The 9536-nt window shown below is 37.3% G+C and overlaps 2 protein-coding genes and 1 long non-coding RNA gene across 5 annotated transcripts in view; 2 read left to right on the forward strand and 1 right to left on the reverse strand.

The window, feature by feature from the left end:
- Nucleotides 1–4045, reverse strand: part of LOC128248576 (uncharacterized) — a 29026-nt gene extending 24981 nt beyond the window's left edge. The window contains exon 1 of the long non-coding RNA XR_008264754.1: nucleotides 3717–4045. This is a non-coding gene — a long non-coding RNA (uncharacterized LOC128248576). The remainder of the gene's footprint in view (nucleotides 1–3716) is intronic.
- LOC106874433 (mutS protein homolog 5) overlaps nucleotides 1–9536 on the forward strand; it is a 251549-nt gene that overhangs the window by 182886 nt on the left and 59127 nt on the right. The window lies entirely within an intron of this gene.
- Nucleotides 1–9536, forward strand: part of LOC106874428 (growth arrest and DNA damage-inducible protein GADD45 beta) — a 371959-nt gene that overhangs the window by 179325 nt on the left and 183098 nt on the right. The window lies entirely within an intron of this gene.

A 9536-nucleotide genomic window follows, 5' to 3' on the forward strand; every position in this document is an offset into this window, starting at 1 on the left:
TATATATATATATATATATATATATATATATATATATATGTATATATATATGTATGTATGTATGTATGTATGTATATATATTTGTGTGTGTTTGTGTGGCTAGGAAGGATTTTTCTTACTGTGAAGGAAGACCTTTCTGAGAAATATGATTCTGTATACTTTATCTGTTTCTGCTATGTGGTTTGTATGGAAACTGGAAAAATATTCCTCCATATGTCTTGTTATCAAGTTTCCTTTTGAAATTCACCATTGTCTGTTTTGCTACACACCTTCTGATGTGTTATTTACTACATGTTTTGATATGAATTTCCTGTTTTATTTACCTTGTTTTAATTAAAATATTTATAGTTTTCATTTAAAACTTGATTTCAATCCATTCACTTATGAATTTTATTAATTCATATATGTATCATCATCACCATCACCATCATCATCATCACCATCATCATCTTCATCATCATCATCATCATCGTCATCATAATCATCATCACCACCACCCTCATCACCACCACCACCACCACCACCATCATCATCACCACTACCATCATCATCACCACCACTGTTATTTATATCCACTTTCAATACTGGCCATATCCAGCCAAAGTATTCTACCTGTTTTATGTTTCAAACTGGCCAGATCTGGCCCCTCACACCTACCCTACAGTGTCATTCTGAACATAAACTATCACATCACCAAAATTCTGAAGCTTTAAGATAATATATGATTAGTTCAAACAAAGTGGAGGCAGGTGGCTTAGTGGTTAAGGTGTTTGGCTTACAATTGTAAGGTTGTGAGTTCGATTCCTGACAATGTGTTGTGTGCTTGAGCAAGGCACTTTATTATTTCACATTACTCCAGTCCACTTAGCCAGCAAAAATGGGTGGTACCTGTAATTCAAAAGTCCAGCCTTGTCACATTCTGTGTCATGCTGAATCTCCCTGAAAACTATGTTAAGAATATGGGTGTCTGTGGAGTACTCGGCTGCTTGCATGATACTTTCACTAGCAGACTGTTCGGTTGATCATATCAACTGAAACATTTGTCATTGTAACTGATGGAGAGTCAGGTCAGTTCAAAACAATGTGAATAATAAGCATTACATTTAACAGGATAATCTAATAATCTGAATGCTGAATGCACCGACCACTTGACAGAGTACACCTGGTGCATTTTACCATGGTACCAGTACTAAAATGACCAATAAGTGCTCCCAACCTTATGTTATCTCCAGTCATTCACTAACTTTACTGAATGTTTTGGGTGCATTTTATGGCACCGGTGTTAGAGAGAGATTCTCTTGTCCTCTCCATGACTAAATGGTTCTCACTATTTTATACTATTTCATTTATTCAAGGCCAACATGGTTGTAGTGGATTAATGAAAGAGAATGATAAACGAGAGGGTGGAAGAAGAAATAGTACAAGTATGATGGAAGAAGCAGTGTGATAAAAGTGAGAGCGTAGAAGAAGGACAGTGATAATCAGCTATCTTGGGCAGAATACTTTGATTCAGTCCTCAACTAACCATCAACAATGTATGAAGTTGCAATCTCCCAGCTACCACAAGTCAAAACCAACTCCAAACTAGACAGGCATCCCACTGATACATATGTGGCAAAAGCCACTTAGCAATTATCCTGTGGTAGAGTTTTTGGACCAGAGGCTATCATCATCATCATCATCATCATCATCATCATCATCATCATCATCATCATCATCATCGTTTAACGTCCGCTTTCCATGCTAGCATGGGTTGGACGATTTGACTGAGGACTGGTGAAACCGGATGGCAACACCAGGCTCCAATCTGATTTGGCAGAGTTTCTACAGCTGGATGCCCTTCCTAATGCCAACCACTCAGAGAGTGTAGTGAGTGCTTTTACGTGTCACCCGCACGAAGGCCAGTCAGCAGCAAAAATGTACAAGTCTGGAAGATTCATTCTGCAACAGAAGTTCACAGAACTGTTCTAGTCCTAGAAGTAATGTAAATTCTCAAATGGCTTGATTGTCTCTGTATACAAGTGCAAGGGACACAGACACTCCTGTGATAACCATCATAGTATCTTCATACTGTCCATACTGGAAAGATCCTTGCAAAAGTCTTACTGAACTGTCTTATCAAATAGTTTGAGAACAGTTTGCTCCCAGAGAACTCATGTAGTTTAAAAGTGGGATGGAACAGTGTAGATATTATATTTTCTGTGTGACAACTGCATGAGAAATACCATGAGCAACACCAGGATCTAAACATCACATCTCTTAATCTAACAAAGGCATTCAACATTGTAAATCACAAAGGTCTCGACATCATCAGATAGTTTCACAACAGTATGATGGTCCGTCTCCTTGATGGTCATGAAGCATCAGCAAACCTTCCTGTCAGCAATAACATTAGTTAGAAGTGTGCTGTAGCCCCAACAGTCTTCAGCATGATCATATCAGGGATAACCACCCAAGTTACAGAAAAGTTGAGAGATGTCACAAATTTTGCCCTTTGGCATTCAGATTACTCTGTCAAACGTAATGCTTATTTATTCACATTGTTTTGACTTAATCATGTTGTTGTTCCATAGCTTTGAGATTTCAATGATGTGATTGTTTATTTTTAGAACAGCATTGTAGGGTAGACACGAGAGACCGTATCTGATCGGTTTGAACATAAAACAGGTGGAATATTTGGGCCAGATATCATCATTTTAAATCAGTGGTTCCCAACCTGTGGTACATGAGGGCTTTCCAGGTGGTACGTGAGCACTTTCAGTGTAATATGTGATTTTAATATGTGCTGTGAGCAAGGTTATACCCTGCATTGATCAGCTGGTGGAGAAGAAACAGATTCAGCCCTCGCATTAGATTGAGTTGTGTTCTTTGTTGTTAGTTCATTTGTGTTTTCGACTTGTGATTAAATTGATATATGATCGAATTGAGTTTTTCTGGAACCAGGTGGTACGTGGTGGCTGTACGAAACTTCGAAGTGGTACATGATCAAAAAAAAGGTTGGGAATGACTGATTTAGATGCTTAAGGGTTGTAGGAGTCACTAAAATTCAAATCAACTCTATTTGTGACTTTCTCTTTGTTAACAGTGAGCGTTAGCACTGTAAATGATATGCAACAAAGTGAAGACAAATCTCCATGGCCTGGGATAACTTTGATTTGACTATCGGCACCAAAAAGACTGAGGTTTAAAATGTGCTCTTTTAAACTGAGATTTAAAATGTGCTGAGGTTTAAAATGTGCTCACCATGTCATAAGTATGTTCTTTTATTCTTTTATTTGTTTCAGTCATTTGATTGCGGACATGCTGGAGCACCGCCTTTAGTTGAAGAAATCGACCCCAGGACTTATTCTTTGTAAGCCTAGTACTTAGTCTATCGATCTCTTTTTGCTGAACCGCTAAGTTACGGGGACGTAAACACACCAGCATCAGTATCAAGCAATGGTGGGGGGACAAACACAGACACACACACACACACAAACACACACACACACACACACACACACATGACAGGCTTCTTTCAATTTCCGTCTGCCAAATCCACTCACAAGGCTTTGGTCGGACCGAGGCTATAGTAGAAGATGCTTGCCCATGGTGCCACGCAGTAGGACTGAACCCCGAACCATATGGTTGGTAAGCAAGCTACTTACCACGCCAAAAAAAGAGGAAAAAAATCAGTCTAAGTCAGCTGTGTTGAGGCAGTAGAGAAATTGACTTACCTTTGGCTTCTCTCAGATGTGTTTGTCGTAATAATTAGGTCAATTCTAGGAAAGCTAATATTTGGGAACATAGGAGTATTAGTATTTTCACCAAGCTGTTGCACTCACAGTGCTTATTTATGCCTGCAAGACATTGACTGTCTACAGTGAACATGCCAGATGGCTAAATCACTTTCACACCGCATGTAATCTCAAGATTGTTCCGCATTAAATGACAGCACAAGGTTCCAGACACAGAAGCACTCCAGTAAGTGAAACTTCTATCAATACTACACACCCTGCTGCAAAAGAACCAAGGTCACTGGACTGGCCATGTTATCTGTAAGCTTGCTACGCAGAAGAGCAGTTGTTGACCTGAAAAAAAATCTTACGAGGATAGCAGGAAAAATAACATTGGAAAATATGAGCATTGATTGATATCGAAATTTAGGGACAGCTATCTCAGAACAGGCTCTTATGGTACCCTCTCATTAGCTAGGGTTCACAAAAAAACATGTGTTTGTGTAGCAGAAGCTGGCACTTCAAATGAAGCCACACTTACATATGTATATGCAATATAGATTTACAATGTTGTTGTTGTTGTTGTTAGCACTCCGTCGCTTACGGTGTCGAGTGTTCCAGTTGATCCGATCAATGGAACAGCCTGCTCGTGACATTAACGTGCAAGTGGCTGAGCACTCCACAGACACGTGTACCCTTAACGTAGTTCTCGGGGATATTCAGCGTGACACAGTGTGACAAGGCTGACCCTTTGAATTACAGGCACAACAGAAACAGGAAGTAAGAGTGAGAGAAAGTTGTGGTGAAAGAGTACAGCAGGGTTTGCCACCACCCCCAGCCAGAGCCTTGTGGAACTTTAGGTTTTTTTCGCTCAATAAACACTCACAACCCGGTCTGGGAATCGAAACCACGATCCTATGACCGCGAGTCCGCTGCCCTAACCACTGGGCCATTGCGCCTCCACATAGATTTAGAATATTCTTAATTGAAAGAACATACTGGTAGAGGATACTTGAGGTGCACGTCTGAATGGGTAAGTAGAAGACAAAATGACAAGAAGTTAGGGCATGTGTTTTTCTCCAAGCGCTGATCAATTGACTAATTATAATCACAATTTTGAATAGTTCAGGATCTGATTGAAGGATTCCTCTCATCTGTTACTAATGCTAGCCCTATTTCTGAGATAACTTGCAAAACAATAATTGCAGGTACAATTCTTGATAGGGACTTCAAAAAGAGCACATTTTAAATTTACTACCTCTGTTAGCTTTACTGCTTCAGAGAATTGAGATTTAACTTCAGGCTTAGTATTATTACCTGAGAGACTGGTAGATGATTCTCCTTGTGGATAGGGCACTAATTTACCATAGGTGCTCCCCCATAAGATCTGGTGCTAACAACATCCCACTTCTAAGTAAAATACAGAATTAATTAAATGCCATGCTTTAAACACTTCTAATTAATATAATAATGATAAAGCGACTGTTTCTAATCTGTCATTTTACTTCTACAAATTACTAATATTTGTATTTGTAGAAATCTGAAGATTATTAAATTGGTTGAATTCCAAGGATTACATAACCAATAATGTTACCCAAATATCAATTCCTCTACTCTGGCACTGGCTAATGAACACCCCATTCAGGTGTTTCTCTACATTTTGGCAACTTATATTATGAAATTTGCCTGTGGTGGATCATATTAACATAGTGATATAATTGACTTGTGTTTGATCTAGTAGTTTTAGTGGATTCACTGTTTGTTAGTCACCCAGCTAACTAATAGCCTGGCAACATGCTACTTAACCCTGTTGGCAATCTAACGTTTTTCAGCATTTAATACCGTTAACATAGCCTCACTTAGTAGCAAATGATCCTATATGATGGCCACCCCTCATGATTAGTCATTTAACTATTATAACAGTTTCTCTTCCAAGGTGGAAAATATGCAGTTTCTTAGGATTCATATTTCTTTCTTTCTTTCTTTCTTTTTTTCTTTCTTTCTTTATTTCTTTCTTTTTTTTCTTTCTTTCTTTCTTTCTTTCTTTTTTATTATTTTATTCTTTTTTACATTGTTTTTTTTTCCTTTTTTTTTTTACTCTTTTACTTTCTGTCTGATACTTTTGTTGTTTTGCCTCAGGATAGACCTATGATCAGATGCATTCTAGTCGTTGCATCCATCCGACCTTTCTTGCAGTGTCTACAACTACATTATCAAACGTATACTTCCTTTATTTATGTTTCTTCTTTCTTTCCTTCTTGCTTTGTTTTTCTCTTCTTTCTTTCTATATTTCTTTTCTTTTCTCTTGCTTTTGATCTCTTTCTCTCTCTCTCTCTCTCTCTCTCTCTCTTTCACTTTCTCTCTCATATTATCTCTCTGCCTTTCAAGCTCTACCTCCTTCTCTCTCCCCTGCCCTTCTTTTGCTCTCCAGACTGAGAAGCCAACAAAAGAGCCTCTACATGGTCGCTCCAATTGCTAGAAATAACAACCAAATCACCCTTATATTACATCTTACTATCTCAAAAAAAAAAAAAAGAAAAAACATTGGATAATGTAGTCATAGGTTGTTTGCACATAGAAAATAGATGTAATGGTCATGGCTGGATTGCAGGCTTGATTAAGGTTGATCTAGGGTTAAACAACAATCATTGCTCTCAGAATTAAAGTCTTCAGGTTATGATAATTCTGATGATTATTATGCAAAATAGAGTCTTCCTTATTTCTCTGAAAAAAAAAAAGGTTTAAAAAAAAAAAAAAAGAACTTTTTCACATAGGCACAGGTGTTACTGTATTGTAAGAAGCTTCCTTCCTAACCATATGGTTCCAGGTTCAGTCCTACTGCATGGCATCTTGGACAAGCGTCTTCTACTATAGCCCCAGGCTAAACAAAACCTTGTGAGTGGATTTGGTAGATGGAAACTGAAAGAAGACCAGTGTTTATGTGTGTGTGTGTGCCTTTGTGTCTATGTTTGTTCCCCACCACTGCTTGACAACCGGTGTTGGTGTGTTTACACCCCCATAATTTAGAGGTTTGGCAAAAGAGACTGATAGAATAAGTACTAGGTTTAAAAATAAGAAAATAAATACTAGGGTCAGTTTATTAGATTAAAGATTCTTCAAGACAGTGACCGCCCCAGCATGGCCACAGTCTAATGACTGAAACAAGTAAAAGATAAAAGATGGCAGTTTATCTCATGTATAATGTGATAATTAATCGATGGTATAATGCATGTATTATCTATAATCTAGTAAGAAATACGATTATCTTGAAGTAAGAAATATCATTTTCATCTCTTTTGCAATCAAAGATTCCTCCAATAAAATTAAACAATATATGAGAGTTTATGTGGATGCTCAATCTGCTAGAAATAGCAGCAGAGCTCCCTTGATTCACACTACACACTTAACAAAAAACAACACACTGTAGTCTTTGATACACTACATGTGAAATTCTCTGAGCACAGGTCTGCTTGACTGAGATCTACCTGGGAGTAAACAGCAACAAGAACCACAACAACCAGTGACAATGCATTTAGTGACACCTTCAATAATAATTCCACTAAGGATGATAGCTACAACAACATAAAGGTTTCCAATTTTGACACAAAGCCAAGAATTTTAAGTAAGTCAGTTACCTCACCGCCAGTGCTCAACTGGTATTTATTTTATCAGCCTTGAAGAGATGAAAGGCAGGGTCAACCTTGGCAATATTTGAACATAGAACATAAAGAGCTGGGGAAAAATGCTGCTAAGCATTTTGTCTGGTGTTCTAATGCTTCTGCCAGCTTGCTGCCTAAAATTTAATACTGTAAAGGCATTGAGTCTGGTGCTTTACCATTCTTGCCATTCTACTGCCTAACAACAACAACAACAACCACTTAATAACCAACATAAATATGATGAACAACATTATCACCAACAGCAACAAGCCCTGGTCTGCAAGCTGATGTGGAAGCCTGGAATCCCCAAAAGACAGAGAGAAACAAACAAATAAACAAACAAAAAAAGGGGCCAGTATTTTCGAGATTGGAATGCCTTTGATATATGGGCCTGCCCCGCTCGCTCCAGCTCGTGACTGAGCTGAGGTTAAACAGCATCACAGCTTCATTCAATCAAAACTGAAACAGGGCCAAATGGCAACAACAAAAACAATAACAATATGACATTAAAAGTCATTTTAATTTAATTAGTTTCTTTGTTTTGTTAATGCAGTTTGTTTTTGTTTTTATTTCATTTTAAAGGAAATTTCACTGAAGCCTTACATCTTTTCAGATGATCTCCATAGATCTGGATGAACGAATGAAAAATTCTAACTATATTTATGTGTTTTTGTTCACACTCCTAATTCTGGGACAAATGTTTATCAGAAAACACTGTCTGGGAATAATGTGGCATCTTCTATAGGAAAATAGTTTCAGCTTTGTATTTATGGAAATATCTTATCATCCCATAAAATTATATATGTATATATGTACATATATACATGTACATATATATAAAGAGAGAGAGAGAGAAATATATATCATCTACATCATTTAATGAACCATATATATATATGTGTGTGTGTGTATGCGAGTGCATGTGTGTGTGTGTGTGTGTGTGTGTATATATATATATATATATATATATATATATATATATATATATATATATATATATATATATATATATATATATATGTATATATATATATATATATATATATATTATATTATATTCTTTTTGCAGAAAATATAATCTTTTGATGACAACATTTAAATTCAAGAAGGAAATATTTTCACATAAATTTATTTCAAAACAAAATGCAACATGCTTTTCAGAAGCAACATGCATGCAACATGCCTCATAACCAGCCACACCCTCTTCTCCTTTCTCTCTCTCTCTCTCTCTGTCTCTCTCCATCTCCCCGCCCGCCCAGCCACCCCTAGTTTTAAGTCATGTCCACTTCAGCATTTCATTGTTCTATTGATGTTACTGTCTACTGCTACTACTCCTGGGAAATTTCCAGTGCTGTCCCACCAACCAACAGTCCTGACATGACTGCAGCAGTTGTATGTACACTGTTGACATATCCTCAAGCTATACACTCTCTGGCAGACTTCTACATTCTTTCCCCAACATTTATCGGTCCAGTAAATCAGAATTGCTTCTCATACTTTAGAACAATAACTCAACTCTTTAGTTTGCTCAGGATCAATATTGTATCAGCTTCTTTTATTCGTCGGTGGGGGAGTTTTTTAAGGGTATGCTGTGGTTGTACAGGGGTTACACTGCATTATGTGTGTATTATTGTCTGCCCTAAGAACAACATGCATTCAATATACCGGCTGACATATGGCACTCCATGCACCAGTTCAGATCTGATAATATTTGGAAAAGGGAGCAGAATACAGACTTGCATGAGCCCAGTACATTTTAAACAGGCTAAACTGTTTGAGGCATTCAGCAGCATCTAACTCCTGCTATCTTACTGTGCGTTCATTCATGTATTTGTCTTTCTTTTGGAGGGAGATCCCTCTCCTTCCCATTTCAACAACTACTACTACTACTACTACTATGGCTGCTACTAATTACATGCACTTACACTCGCACACATGCACTCGCGCACATACGCGTGTGTGTGTACACAAACAAGCATACAAAACAAACCCACGTGCATGTGGGTACATGCTTGAGTTCAGTCAATACACACACACACACACACATATACTTATAAATATACATATATACACTTATGCATATGTATGCATGTATGTGCATATGCATATGTGTATATATATATATATATATATATATATATATATATATATATATATATAT

Source organism: Octopus bimaculoides, chromosome 8, assembly GCF_001194135.2.
Source record: "Octopus bimaculoides isolate UCB-OBI-ISO-001 chromosome 8, ASM119413v2, whole genome shotgun sequence".
NCBI classification, from domain to species: domain Eukaryota; kingdom Metazoa; phylum Mollusca; class Cephalopoda; order Octopoda; family Octopodidae; genus Octopus; species Octopus bimaculoides.